This window comes from Anguilla rostrata, chromosome 6 (genome assembly GCF_018555375.3).
Source record: "Anguilla rostrata isolate EN2019 chromosome 6, ASM1855537v3, whole genome shotgun sequence".
Taxonomy (NCBI): Eukaryota; Metazoa; Chordata; class Actinopteri; order Anguilliformes; family Anguillidae; genus Anguilla; species Anguilla rostrata.
The window spans coordinates 54,866,417-54,882,044 of NC_057938.1; the positions used below are offsets into that span (position 1 = coordinate 54,866,417).

Below are 15,628 nucleotides of genomic sequence, written 5' to 3' on the forward strand. Positions count from 1 at the left end.
ATCCAATACCAAACATCACAACTAACCAATAATGCCCTACACAGCCAATTCTGTTTGTGGTAAAGGATTAACGCTCCACTTGTCCTTGGAGAACGTCGACAGTCTGAACCGCATTCAAACACTGACCGTGACTTTGGGGGTTAAGCCCAATAATGACTGACACAGCCAATTAAGAGACTCAGTGGTGAAGGAGCACCGCCCCAATTGTCCTTGGATAAAGTTGCCAGTCTGACTTTGAACCACATTCAAACTTTGACCGTGACATCAAGGGTTAAACCCTTGCACTGTACCAAGATAGCCACAGCGTCGTAAATACCGAATCACAGCCTTGATGTACCCTCAACTCACACAAGATTCAAGACAATATGAATCGATTTTTTGCGCGTTATACCGATTGGATCAGATCAATGCCCTTTGAAACAACACATCAATCCGGACCGATGTGTCCTTACCCCCCTACACCACACCCGGGGGTCAATTAGGGATCTCAGGCAAGGTTTGAATATTAACCAATCAGAGGCCACTTCTCCTCCTCGACCAAGTCGGCCTCAGAAAGAACATGAGGCCCTGTGGCTCACAAGGAAAGGGTTCTCAGCACATCCGTTTAGCCTGAAGAACAGCATATGCACTACAGGGACAATCAGGCCTCTGGGGGGGGGGGGGGGGGGGGGGGGGTGGGGTGTGATTATAGGGGACCGGCCGCAGGAACACAGAGCCCCCATTGTGCGCGCGATGAGAAGCCTCGCTGTGATGCTACGGGAACGGGGCGGGGGGGGGGGGGGGTGGGGCGGCGGCGAGCCCTGCGAACACGCCGGCGGAGCGCTTACCCGCCAACGCTGCGGGACGAGCCGCGGCGCCCCGACGCAGAGCCCCGAACAGAGTCACGACCGAAAAAATACAAAAAAACTAGGAGAGGCGCCGCCGCCACTGAACAGATTCCCCCCCGACACGAAACGAGCGATTCCCACAGCCGAGTTACACGCCATTACATCACAGTCCCTGCACAGGCGCTCTCATCCGGAGCGGCGAGCGGCAGTGCAGAGCTCCAGCGCTCCCTCTCAGGAACGCGAGCGCGCGCCCGACGCCCCGATCAGCGCTTGTGCCGAACATCGCCGGCGTAATTAAGAAGCCCGCTCTGCGTGAAAAGCAGGGCTTTGTGCTGCTGTGTTATTTCCACTGCGTGAGCCCTTTCACCACGGCTGCCCCGACCGCCGCCCCCCCCCACCAAACAAGCTCAGCTCGCCCGCTCAGCCACCCAGCCCAGCCCAGCTCAGCCCAGCCCAGCCGCCCAGCCCAGCCCAGCCCAGCCCAGCCCAGCCCAGCCCAGCTCAGCCCAGCCAGCCAGCCCAGCCCAGCCCAGCCCAGCCAGCCCAGCTCAGCCCAGCTCAGCTCGCCCAGCCAGCCCAGTCCAGCCCAGCCCAGCTCAGCTCAGCCCAGCCCAGCCCAGCCCAGCCCAGCTCAGCTCAGCTCAGCCGAGACTGAGCGGGCGGTGACGTAATCAACACTGCGGCCTGTTTGTCTAAAAAAAACAATCGTCGCGGATGGCCAGGAATGTGCCCGGTGGGAGCTGGCAGCCCCGCGCCACGCTGGCGGTTGGCACGGGCGATAAGAGGGCCGGGCGGCAGGACCTAATCCCCCGCTTCCCCCGGTGCGGGAGAAGCCGCGGCGCGGGCTCATGATCCCGGGCTGGCGCTGTCACGTGCGGGCTCTCCGCATCACGCAACACGCACTCCACGCGCCGCCAGTAGAACCTTCTGGAACCCGGGGTCTGAACCCCAACTCGGTGTGCGGTAAAGAAAAGCAAAGAAGGAATATAATTAGAATGTACACATGGACGTAGACACGCATACACATGTAGTTCACTGTTGAGCAGCGCTGTGACGTGTTAGTTAAACTGTGGCCCTCCAGGAGGGTCTGGGGATTTACACACCAGCACGGTTCTGAAAACACGGCCTTCCAAATGACGGCCCGCAGACGTCGACCCCGTGACCCCCGCCAGACAGACGCACGGTAAGTTACAGCAGCGGGACAGTAGAGCGGGAACAGCGATCTGCACCCCCCCCACCCCCCCTATCCCAGCACCCCCCTGGGTTCTGTCTGCCTTATACACACGAGCAGGACCACACACCGGCTTTTCCCCAAACAGACTCTCTGGCTGCACCTGAACTCAGTCATTTCCCTCAGGCAATGCCCTTGAGATGCCCAATGCTGCAAACAGGTGTATTAAAATACACCTGCCAAAAATCTACTTTTGATGGTAAGCGGATCTGGTCGAAATACCAACAATATAGTTTAAAAACGTGGATATCGCAACATACCGATATTCAATAGCTATCCTCTAGATACCTACGCCTTTGTCCCGTAAAAATCTGCCCAACAGATGCTTTTCTGTGTCACTAGGGCAACACACCCAGCCTCATTGTAGCAGCAGTGCATAACCAGGCCAGGGAGGCGCTAAATACTCTTTCACGCTTATTCGGTCGACCGCAATGGCGAATTAACTCATGACGTGATTAAAATGAAATGAAAGCAAACAAAAAAAAAAACCTGCTTAAATTTTCGCTTCAACATGTTATTTGGTCTTTGTGACCCTGGGGCTGTTTGCCAGCAGTGACAGAAGCTCCTGTCTGAAGCACCTGCTGTCCAGTACATCCAGTGTTAGCATCGAGCACAAACGGAGCCACTGAATCAGAATGGAGAACGTGTTCAAACCGGTACCGCAAACCCGTACCTGACCCGGTTCTGATTCTGAACGGAAGCTCTTTCCCACCTCCCCTCTCAGAACCGCTGACAGGACAGAGCCACGCCCCCCCCCCCCCCCCGGGGTCGCGTGGGAACCGCTACTCGCCGCTCCCTCTCTTATAAAGGCCACATTAACCGAACAATCGCTGGAAGCCCCCCCCTCCCCTCCCCACCCTCGCTGATAAGCGTTTCAGCCTGTCAGCAAAAAGGCGGCCGGTTTATAGCATGGTACACAAGGCTGGTGTTTGTGTGTGTGCATGTGTGTGTGTGTGAGCGTGAGCGTGTGGGGGTGTGTGTGTGCCCGTGTGGGGGTGTGTGTGTGCGTGTGTGAGCGTGAGTGTGTGTGCATGTGTGTGTATGTGTGTGAACGTGAGTGTGTGTGTGTGAGCGTGAGTGTGTGTGTATGTGTGTGAGCGTGAGTGTGTGTGCATGTGTGTGTGTGTGTGTGAACGTGAGTGTGTGCGCATGTGTGTGTGTGTGTGCATGTGTGTGTGTGTGTGTATAAGTGTGTGTGTGAGCGTGAGTGTGTGTGTGCATGTGTGTGTATGTGCGTGTGTGTGAGCGTGTGAGCGTGTGGGGGTGTGTGTGTGCAGCCTCACTGTGAATGTCATACCTAGTGGATGGTACCATTGTTACTTAGATACAAGATACCCATGAGTGAGAGTTGCAATGCCTCAGCATCATTCAGTACATTTCGCAGTGATTTATACATATTTTTAAAAGCACCGCAATATTTGAAACCAGCAATAAACAGAATTTTGCCAATATATGTGGGAAAATTTGCAATATGTTGATAATATATTTATATATTTCAGTATACTGTTGTACATTCCATTCCTGTAAGAGGGGGATTTCCGCCTCAGACCCCTCCTCACCCCTCCTCTCTCTCATCCCGTTCCTTTTTGCCGGTCGTCTCGTTCTGAAGCTTCCCGTATGGGTCCCTGCGTCTGTCTAAACAAGCCGTTTGCCAAAGTCAACCCAGAAGCCCACGGCCGCCTGCAGAGTGAGTGTGTGGAGACACATTAATCACGCCCATCTGCTGGGGAACCGACTGAGAGAGGATTCCTGTAGAGGGCAGGGGGGCGGGGCTTAGAGAAGATTCCGGTCTGTAGAGGGCAGGGGGGTGGGGCTTAGAGAAGATTCCGGTCTGTAGAGGGCAGGGGGTGGGGCTTAGAGAAGATTCCGGACTGTAGAGGGCAGGGGGTGGGGCTTAGAGAAGATTCCGGTCTGTAGAGGGCAGGGAGGTGGGGCTTAAAGAAGATTCCGGTCTGTAGAGGGCAGGGGGGTGTGGCTTAAAGAATATTCCGGACTGTAGAGGGCAGGGGGTGGGGCTTAGAGAAGATTCCAAACTGCAGAGGGCAGGGGGTGGGGCTTAGAGAAGATTCCGGTCTGTAGAGGGCAGGGGGTGGGGCTTAGAGAAGATTCCGGTCTGTAGAGGGCAGGGGGTGGGGCTTAGAGAAGATTCCGGACTGTAGAGGACAGGGGGTGGGGCTTAGAGAAGATTCCGGACTGTAGAGGGCAGGGGGTGGGGCTTAGAGAAGATTCCGGTCTGTAGAGGGCAGGGGGCGGGGCTTAGAGAAGATTCCGGTCTGTAGAGGGCAGGGGGTGGGGCTTAGAGAAGATTCCGGTCTGTAGAGGGCAGGGGGCGGGGCTTAGAGAAGATTCCGGTCTGTAGAGGGCAGGGGGTGGGGCTTAGAGAAGATTCCGGTCTGTAGAGGGCAGGGGGGCGGGGCTTAGAGAAGATTCCGGTCTGTAGAGGCAGGGGGTGGGGCTTAGAGAAGATTCCGGTCTGTAGAGGGCAGGGGTGGGGCTTAGAGAAGATTCCGGTCTTTAGAGGGCAGGGGGTGGGGCTTAAAGAAGATTCCGGTCTTTAGAGGGCAGGGGGTGGGGCTTAGAGAAGATTCCGGACTGTAGAGGGCAGGGGGGTGGGGCTTAGAGAAGATTCCGGTCTTTAGAGGGCAGGGGGGTGGGGCTTAGAGAAGATTCCGAACTGTAGAGGGCAGGGAGGTGGGGCTTAGAGAAGATTCCGGTCTGTAGAGGGCAGGGGGGTGGGGCTTAGAGAAGATTCCGGTCTTTAGAGGGCAGGGGGTGGGGCTTAGAGAAGATTCCGGACCGTAGAGGGCAGGGGGGTGGGGCTTAGAGCAGATTCCGGTCTGTAGAGGGCAGGGGGGTGGGGCTTAGAGAAGATTCCAGACTGTATATCACGTCACACAGGTCACATGACCTCCCGATGTTCTCCTTTAATCACTGCTAGCAGGTCACATGACTCCTCTCAGTTCCACCCCTGTCATTACTAACAGGTCACATGACTTCTCTCAGCTCAGTGCTGATTTGTCGATCAACACTGAGAGGAATCTTCTGGTTTTTTGGCACCAATCCCAGTATCACTGCGATGCAATCCGTCCCCAACACCTGTCCTGCAGGGGAGACTTGGGGGCCCTCCTACCTCTACACACCCTGAGCTGGCCAGTGGAGGATAGCCACCCCCCCCCAATGAGCCCGGTTCCCCTAACGAGGTTTCCTCCCGGTTATTCCACCTGAGGGACTTTCTTTCTGGCACTGAAGTCCTCCGGGGTTTGGGCGGGGCTGTGCTGCTAGGTGTACCGTGACAAATCTGCCGGGAAATGCACAACATAAAACAACTTGGCCCTGACGTGAGTTTATCTCCAGTCTCTCTCCCACAGCGGCCATATTGGATTTAAGGATTTAAATTACAAAAGCAATTAAAAAAAAAAAAAAAAAAAGTTCAGGGCCTCAAACTCAATGCAAAAACCCTATGGAATCCATGCATCACACACATACTAACAATAATAATAATAATAATCATGGCTCGCATTTATATAGCGCTTTTCTCACACTCAAAGCCCTTTACAATGACGAGAGGGAAACTCTCTTCTGCCACCAACGGATGTGTAGCCCCCACCTGGGTGATGCACGGCGGCCATTTTGAGCCAGAACGCTCACCACACATCAGCGGAGGTGCAGAGGGAGAGAACTATTTTAGCCAGCCACACTGGAGGATGATTAGGAGGCAGGTTGAGAATTTCGCCGGGGAACCCCCCCCCTCGCCCGCCCCCCCCCCCACCCCCTTGCGACGAGTGTCGTGGGACCTCTAACGGCGACGGTGAGTCAGGACCTCAGTTTTAACGTCTCGTCGGAAAGACGAGGTGCAGCCAGAGAGGTGAAAAAAAAGTGAGAGCAGAGATGCTGGGGGAAGAGGAGAGGGGGCTTTCACCACACCCCCACCCCCCCCACTTCAAAAATGTTTGAGACCAGACAGGACTGTTTGTGAAGGAGGACAGATGATACCATGAGAATGGGAGGGGGGTAAGTGGAGCATATGCAGTGTTCTGTCTCTCTCTCTCCCTCTCTCTCTTTGGGGGGGGCAGGAATTTCTGGCACAGACTTGCCCCCCACCCCCCCGGGGGGGGGGTTTTAAGTACTGAATCAGCTCACACAGGGAGGAACAGAACGCACCCGCTGACTCAACTGGATCGCGGCACAGAATCAACAATGGACTGGACGACCCGCCCGAGCCTCCAGAACCGGACGAGCCCAGAGTGTTCCGGAAGCTCCTGGATAGAATGGAGGGGGGGGGGGGGGGGGAGGCTAACAACAATGAGATAAGGCAGCCACAATGTCACCTCATTGGTGGAAAACAGAGAGGAGCTCCACAACTCAACAACCAATAGAATCGCAGCAGTCAGCAACGGCAATGCCGATTGGCAGAGGCTTTTCCGGCTCAACCAGGAAGCAGAAACTGCTGACTAAGAACAAGACGGTGGGGAGTATTTATTATGACAAGATGAAACCGGCGAGCTATTAATAAGCTAGCCACAGGCCAGACGGTGTGCGGGTGTACAGAGCGATCTTAATGGATCAAACTCTAAAGCTGTCAGTTCTCCTGGCAATCAGCGATGCCTCACGGGGCCAATGAGCTCGCGTCTACAGAACTGTTAAAGATGATTTAAAAACGCCGTGTTGAATTACGTGCTTGATTCAAACTGACTCAGAGCTCTTTGTTCGTAGCCTAGGGTCACTTCAGCGGTTTTTGGACACTTCACAAAGTTGGTGTTGGTCACGGAATACTGATCAAAAAGAAATGAAAAAAAAGTCAAAATAAAAGCGCCTAAAATCGCTTAACTGTCACTGTGTGCAACGGACAGGCGGAATAGTTGCAGCTCGCATTTTGGGGACGCGTTTAAATAAACACGAGAGGAACAGAGAAAACGGAGTTGATCGCAGCGTCCGCAGGACAGACGGCTCTTTCTCTCCGCGCTGCCGACGCAGCAGGCGGTGGGCGGCACAGACGCAGGCATCGCCACGGGAACAGCGACACAACACCGGGCGGGAGACGACAATATGCTAATACCGATCGGCGTCCATAATTAATCGCACGCTTGTGGTTTTTTTCCCCCCGCGGGGCTCGACTTGACTGCAATAACCCGGCGGAACTCCCGTTCAAACGATAAAAGACAAAAAAAGAAACAAAAAGAGTACATGATATTTTCTACAATGAAAAAAAAGCAAGTTAAACCCCCCACATCAATTCCAAGCAAGTGGACTGTAAATCGATACCCTGGCTGGTAAACAGCGGGCTCCTAGAGGAAGATAATATGAGCTCTGCGTGTAGCGAAAAAGAATTTGCCATCCAATACGTCCTCTGACAGACGCGACCGGGCTTGTTTCATTTAACAACAATGCCCAAACAGACAAGCAAAAACAAAAAAAAAGATACGCCAAGCGCACAAAGAGAACTGAAGGAGGACACTCTTTCTTCTGGGCTGTGTGGACTACAGTAAAAACGTCCCACGTGAAGGGGGGGGGAGGTTTAAAATAAAACAGCCACCCTCTACTCCTCCGCCCCCCATTAAAGACGCATTTGATTCGCCCCCCTCTACTTGTGCCCTCTCAGTAGTCATTAAAGATTAACTGAATAAGAAGCCATTAACAGGTGTCTTACAGGGAATGGACAGGACCACATGAGTAATAATGGATGACTGACACCACACTAAGAACACACTCTTTACAAAAGAAATATACGCCCCTTCTCCTTACGGGTCTAAACTTTGGAGATGGGGAACATTACACATTAGAGGTGCTCTTGTAGAGAGAGAGAGGTACCTGTAGAGTGTGTGTGTTAGAGGTACCTGTAGAGTGTGTGTGTTAGAGGTACCTGTAGAGTGTGTGTGTTAGAGGTACCTGTAGAGTGTGTGTGTGTGTGTGTGTGTGTGTATGTGATAGAGGTACCTGTAGAGTGTGTGTGTGTTAGATGTACCTGTAGTGTGTGTGTTAGGGGTACCTATAGAGAGTGTGTGTGTTAGAGAATCCTGTAGAGTGTGCGTGTGTGTGTTAGAGGCAACTGGAGAGAGAGTGTGTGTGTGTTATAGGTACCTGTAGAAAGTGTGTGTGTGAGAGGTACCTGTAGAGTGTGTGTGTGTTGGCACCTGTAGAGAGAGTGTGTGTGTGTGTTAGAGGTGCCTGTAGAGTGTGTGTTAGAGGTACCTGTAGAGTGTGTGTGTTAGAGGTACCTGTAGAGTAAGTGTGTGTGTTAGAGGTACCTGTAGACAGAGAGTGTGTGTTAGAGGTACTTGTAGAGTAAGTGTGTGTGTTATAGGTACCTGTAGAAAGTGTGTGTGTGAGCGGTACCTGTAGACAGAGAGTGTGTGTTAGAGGTACTTGTAGAGTAAGTGTGTGTGTTAGAGGTGCCTGTAGAGAGAGAGTGTGTGTTAGAGGTACTTGTAGAGTAAGTGTGTGTGTTAGAGGTGCCTGTAGAGACTGTGTGCTACAGGTGCTTGTAGCGACAGACAGTGTTTAAGTTCAGTTCTGTAGAGTAAAGAGGTTTGATGACAGGCAGTCAGAGACAGTGAAACGGTGCTGCAGAGTATCGCAAATCCATGCAGGGCAAACTCCAAGGCCTTTTACAGGCCTACGTTTTACCCGCTCCAGCACACAGCCGGGCGCGATAACAGCCAGTGCAGCACGGTCACGCAACACAAGGGCAGGTTCACAGGGACCATAAAGCAGCTTTGCTCAAGATCATAAAAAAATCGCGGATCACACAATCGCCGTTCCAAATGCCGAAGGTTGACACCGAAAGTGTTGCACTTTTCACTTTTACTTTTTAAGTCTCTGGATAACGCCTCTTTTCTATAAAGCAAACTGAGTAAGCGGATTAAGGCTTTCCCCAAGCGAGGCCCTCTGAGCTGTACAGTATATCATGCGCACAAAGCGGCCTCTGTTCATAAGCAGACCCACTGATTCTGATTACGTTTAACACAGTAAATGTGCGGCTCCATGCACTGAGAAACACTCCTCTCTTAAATGCCGTTTTCTGAACTTTTCTGAGCAACAGATTTTTTCATTTAATTCTAAATGTCACAGTACGCCTTTCTTGTCATTTTGGCACATGTAGTGCTTAAAGAAGAAGCTTCAATTTTTCATACTTCAGTTTTTCTAACAGCCACAGCCATGAAACATATACGGAGTAATACTTTGAGTCTCTGAGTACTATTTTTAATAATGTATTTCCCACAATCTCAGAAAATGACCGACAGTCATGAACAAGCAGATCCCTTGTTTAGTCCATATTCCGATGGGAGATTAATGATTACTTAGAGTAGAGAACCATTACATTACAGGCATTTAGCAGACGCTCTTATCCAGAGCGACTTACACAACTTTTACATAGCATTTTACATTGTATCCATTTATACAGCTGGATATACACTGAAGCAATTCCGGTTAAGTACAACGGCAGTGTCCTTACCCGGGAATTGAACCTACGACCTTTCGGTTACAAGCCCAATTCCTTACCCACTGTGCTACACTCCGTCCAGGGCGAAAGCTTATCTGCATAAGACATCTTATCTGCATAAAGCACTTCATCTTTTTTGAGTGGAAACTCACTTGAGCTAAACACTGAGGTGCCAGAGTGTGCCATCTGTTAACACCGTCTAAGTGCAGTCCCTCTCGTGCGGGAACGTAAAGAGGACGTGCTAATCGATCCCACTTAAAGGAGCGTGATAGCAACATTTCTCAAGTACCGGACACGGCTAGCTTCGGTACAGCACCAAGGACAGAGAACCATTACTTTCAGATGGAAAAACGAAGACAGCCCATTCCTTTTACGACAGAAACCTAATTAGCTAAAGGCAACACGCATTCTGCGAAAAAAGCAAATAAAAAGTACAGTTCCATATAAATCTGAAAATTAAAACCTGAATAATATCATGGAGGAGCACTCTATCAAACCGATCACCACATCTCCATGGAGACAATAAAAGACATTATTCTCAGAAAAACATCTGAATCACAGCCCTTGGTAACAATTACATTTTCTGATAACAAAGTCCCCCACAACTTCATACCCAAAATATGCAGGAATTGGCACGGCCACAAGAATGACGTCTTGGCCATTTTACATCCGAACGACTTTCCCGAGCTCGTGCCAGAACGCTTTGGTATCAACGCAGAACCCGCCGCAGCTTGGCACAGAAGCTCGCTTACCACCTGCAGTGATTTGTATACGTTTCAGCGATTAATCGATTTCTCTGGAAAAGTCCAGTCACTGTTTAAGCAAACGCACGTAAAACATGACATTTTAAACGGCCGGACCGGCTGGCCTTTCCATTCGCAAGGGGGGAACAGGTCTCGAGGCCGAATGCTGTGTAATGATGATGTCGCATAATATTACGTTAACTTCTCTCCGATCCGCTGTCGAAGTATTTAAGCGAGCGCTACGCCCATTTCATTGGATTCAGCCCGTTTATCAATTTACCAGCTCCTCCACGCGCTGTCATATTCCCATTTTAACACATATGCCCATTACATTCTCTCATTGTTCCTTCAAAGCTAAACATTGGCTCACAAAGCCCCGTAAGAGAGAAAACAAAAAAACTAGAATATATTTCATGGAAATAAACCGCAAAAGTTTTATTTATAATGCAATAATCACCATTTGCTTTGTATAACTCCAACACGCCACAATTTGGCGTGAATAAACATTGTTTTATCGTTTGATATAAACGACATAAGTAGCTAGGAGTCCCATTTCTCAATAACAATATTTCTTGACACAGACAAAAATGAAGCAACCGGTTTCGAAGCGCACCACCTATTTCGACCGCTAAACAAGTACTCGGCCAAATGTCTCGAAATGTCAAATGTGAAATAAATGTCATCAAACAGACACACAGCCTACAGCAGGTTGCGGCGCATCGAGTCTGAATACTGTAGCCGAAGTTTTGCGCCGTCAATACTGTTAGGTGGGCGTTATTTAAACACCACATACGTCGCCTGCGCAACATAAATTCTATAGTTGAATATGTCGGCCCCGCTCACGTGTCTAAAATGGACCCGTTTAATCCACACGGAAATAACCAATCTAGCTAACCTCGCAACGCAGTCGCTAAGTATACCCAGCGGATAAAATCAATTCAGCTGCGTGATAGCGCATAGCGTGATCGCTGTAATACATGACACCGGCTACGGGGCTTCTTTCTCGAGCCGACCCCCTCTGCAGGCCTTCTGTGAAAATCTCACGCGGGCACTGTCACTAGTATTAACATTGAATGGATGAAATAGAAGCTGTTGCTACTGAAAACCCCGCTAACGTCTGCCTTGAAACATACGAAAACCAGCTGACGGCCCGGCTAGACAAAGTTGTCATACGGAGAAAGACCAAGGAATAAACGGTTGACATTTTGTTAGTGCGTTTCACTCACTGTGTTCAAGCGACTCCCTTTTCCCGTGTTGTTAGCAATATCCTCTCACTGCGTAGTCTGATACCCGTCACCGCCGTTGCTAGCTCGAGCGCTGTTCTAGTAACGGGCCGCCCCCAAAAGCCGCCACTCAGACTAGCATTTGGCTACGCGCTGTAAGGCGAATGCGCATGCGCGTTTTGCAGGTGACCTGGCGAGTTTGCGGCACCACGCAACTGTTTCCCACAGATAGCCATGTTGGCTCAGGAATTTGTTGTGCTCTCCATAGCGCGTTGGAGACCTTCCAGAGCCAAAATGTCCAGCATGTAGTTCGTCAGCCTTAACCATTTATATACTGTAGAAGTCTCATCTTTCGACTCAAATTTTGCCGGACAGACGACTTCATCCCTACTACATAATTATAGTTAGAAACCAGAAATGTATGATCTACATATACTTAACGCGATTTACAACTTCACTGCAGTGCACATTTAATACATTTTAAATGAATATGCACATTTTTAAATATAACTTTTATATTTGTGTGTATGTGTTTTTAAAAAAATCTAAGTGCTCATTTTGAAGTGAAACTGTGATAAATCTGCAAACTTCAGTTTACGTGTACCTTAAATTGCACTTAGTGCAAATGAATTCATAGCGCGTAGTTCATACTACTAGTTCAACATTCATTTATGTCATTAAATTATTTACACAAAGTGCTTTTGAAAGAAGGAAAACGATGCCGTACTTTTCAGAATTTACGTGGTTTATTTTGCACTCATTCATGTGATAAGAAACGAGCCAATCACTTTAAAGTTCACCTTTCGACACAAGTCTCTACAGACACATACAACCACAGACCTTTTCACAAAGTGCCTTTTTGGAAAATAAAAAAAGAACAATACAAATAACAAACCAATAGTAACAAAAAAAAATAAAATAATATCTTTCAGCACCAGATTAGACACAATGTGTGCTCATGCACTGTTAAGCCATCTCCTACTGTGACCGTTACAATGGAAACTATATTTGCACAGAATTTCATGAACTATGCCATTCAATAAACAAAAAACAAAAAAATGAATAAATATACCATATTTATTTCAGAATGACACACCTAATGGATAAAAAAAAGAACTATTTAAAATAACCATAAAATTATGTTTTCCTTGTGAAACCATGCAGCTCAGTCAGCGCAATGCTTCGTAGTAATTTATTTATTTTCCCCAGATAGGCAGGAGCAACACCAATTGCCTGGAACAAGTGGCATTCACTCTCCATCCATTTTGACTATGTACAGGTTTTCTTTTCAGGTAACCTAGTTACAATAACTCCCCCCCCCCCCCACCCCCCCAAACAGTAACGTGTGAGTATGTGAGCATCAGTGCTCCAGAGGAAGCTCGTAATTTGTGTTTCTTTGTGTTTCTAAGCAACGTTCCAGTTTTTTTTTTTTGTCCATTAAACGAAAAAAAGGGATTTCCAAATCCGGTAAGGTTTGTGCCGGACCACAAAATCTGACTCTCACTCACAAAACTGCTACCTGTTTGCAAAAAGAAAAAGAAAGGAAAAAAGTGCTTTTTGTTTTTCCTTTTCGCCTCACTGCCAATGTGTCCCCCATCCTCCAAAGCCTTATCCTAGTCGCCCCCAAAATGGTTCAGTAAGTGCCTGCACCCCAACAACACAGCACCAGGCTCAGTATTCACCCAAACGATTGTAAACAGAATGCATATATTAGCAGAATTTAAAAAAGGCAGCCTCTAGTCTGCTTCTCTGATGTGTGCTAATGCTAACAAGTGTGTGAGATATCGGTGATATCTCTGCTTTTCTTTGGACCGTGTTTACCAATCGCAGGCTTTGGCAGTGATCTTCTGACTGAAAGGGAGTCTCGGCGTGGTGTTTAGACGCGTGGATTTCAGCACTGAACACACAGCGTAGAGAATGGATGCCTAGCAGTAACTGGACTGACTCTGTGTGTGTGTGTGTGTGTTTCGGTGTGTGTGTGTGTGTGTGTAGGCAGCACCAGCAGATTTCCTTTCACTTACCATCGTGCATGTCCGTACTGGCATTTAGAGTGCTATCAACAATGTGCTGAGATAACGATGTTTGTGAGATCATATGAGCATTACTATTGTTATGGCATTTTTTGGTGAAAAATAACTGATCCATCTTTCCAAAACAAAACAAAAAAAAAAAAAAAACAATCCAATACACCAGCTTTGTCGGAGGTATTTAGTTGATGTAATACTGCATGTCAAAGCGGCTTTTCCACAAACTACACTGAAACCTTCTGTGTCAGAACCTGTGACCTTTGACCTTGTGCCCTTTGACCCCTTATGAACATAGACAGCCTCTGTCGTTAATATGTTGCTATTCATATCATAACCCTAATATTCAGGACTCCGTAGAACATGCACAAATCATAAATTGTAGAAAATGTACATTCTTTATTTGCACAAATCCTTTTAATAATTTTAGCCATTAGCGGAAGTCACCAAAATACAAAGTAAAAGTGTACGATATACATTTAATGGTAAAATTATTTTTAATCATAAATTAAAACACCCTTGATTTTATTTTGTTTGACTGATTTAATTTTGGTAAAATATTTGGTAATATCTTGTCTGTGTTTTTTTTTTTTTTTTTTTAATACTAATGTCTGCAGTGTGCTGTAAAGTCAACACAAGATTATGTTATTTGATTAGAAGAAGTTACAGTACTTAAAGGTGTCTTCCGTTCAAAAGATAAACAAGACGGTGGAAGCAAATCCAACTGGTATCACCTGAAGAAAATCAATATTTGACTAAATTAAAGTGGCGTAAAAATGGTGACCTTTGCACGGAATTCCGACAAAAAATTTATTTTTTCCCAACTTTCAGGCACAAACAAAGTCCCAATCAAGTCACTCTGACATAACACTGCTGTGTATGGAAATCACTGAAGCCGCTTTGAAACAAATAAATCGCTCAGAAATTCACATTATGGGGGAAGAGGACAGATGAAGACATCAAGAGCCTGTCTGTAAACATGGTTATCAACCCAACTGGAAATAGATCTTCTTCCTCGCGTGCTTAACGTGTTTTTCATGTGAATCTGCGAATCGCTGAGACGTTTTTTGAGGCCTGAAGATGGATATATCCCAACACACGTAGGGATAAACAAAAATAAACAAAAACAAACAAAAAAAACCAGTATCGGAGTCTCTGGCGTGACAATTTAAAGACTTACAGCGACATTTAGCACTCTTTGATGTGGTAACCGTGTGCGACTGGCATCAGATCAGAAGGCAAGCGGAGGAACGGTGAATAACGTTGGTAAACGATGGTGTGGCTTGTTCCTGATGTAGCCTATGTTGTGGTTAGCAAGAACTGAGGACAAACTTATCTTGCAAGACCCCAAAAGGAACTCACCTACCAGGGCCTAAAAACCCACCCTTCAGGGAAAACCCCAAACCTTGTACATGTGAGAGTCCCGCATTGACAAAACTCTTTTTTTTTTTCGAGTTCCACACAACGCCTTGATGAGAAGCAGTCAGTGAAGAAACCAGGACCCCACCCTCCCTCCCCCCCTCCCCCCTTCCCCACGCTTTCTGGAGAAAGCCAAAGATGTCAAGAGATACATATCGAAGCAGCTGGACTTCATCACCACATTTAAGCTTCATCACAAACATAACAAAAAACGATCAGAGAAAGAGAGAGAGAGAGAATTGGAATTGAAATTATAAGTGCCACTGGGTGATACACAACAAGTACAATGCCCTAAAATGTCATAACAGGAAGTAATGGATCATATTTTAAAAAGGGCAAGAACCAACTGCCTGATGCTGCAGCTAGAACAACCATAAACAAAAAAACAAAACAAAAGAACACAAAGGTTAGCGGGGTGCGAAGCTTGAAGGAAGATTGTAGCTTCCCAAGGTGGTAAATCTCAGGAAGCAGCAATCACACAGATGTAAACTGGGAGGATTTCACTTTTTCAGACGTATCCGTGGCAACGAGAAGACACGATGACAAAAAGCACGTTTGCAATTATGACTATTCTACATCTATTAGCGCTATGCATTTTTCAACTTCTAGTATTGTTAAATAACTCCAGTCAACACCGATTTTAACAACCCAACCAAAAAAACTGTACTGTTTTTTTTTAAAAACATATTATATATATATATATAGTCATTCAGAGATATT

The 15,628-nt window shown here is 47.8% G+C and overlaps 2 protein-coding genes across 5 annotated transcripts in view; both read right to left on the reverse strand.

The window, feature by feature from the left end:
* mapre3b (microtubule-associated protein, RP/EB family, member 3b) overlaps positions 1-11,624 on the reverse strand; it is a 32,943-nt gene extending 21,319 nt beyond the window's left edge. For 3 of the 4 annotated variants that reach the window (XM_064340686.1, XM_064340683.1, XM_064340687.1), the window contains exon 1: positions 11,469-11,624. The gene's annotated coding sequence lies outside the window, so the exon portion shown is untranslated. The remainder of the gene's footprint in view (positions 1-11,468) is intronic. The other variant, XM_064340685.1, reaches the window with a different exon arrangement.
* Positions 11,625-12,192: 568 nt separating this feature from the next.
* dpysl5b (dihydropyrimidinase like 5b) overlaps positions 12,193-15,628 on the reverse strand; it is a 38,281-nt gene continuing 34,845 nt past the window's right edge. Inside the window, exon 13 of the mRNA XM_064340689.1 lies at positions 12,193-15,628. This exon is cut by the window's right edge and continues 715 nt beyond it. The gene's annotated coding sequence lies outside the window, so the exon portion shown is untranslated.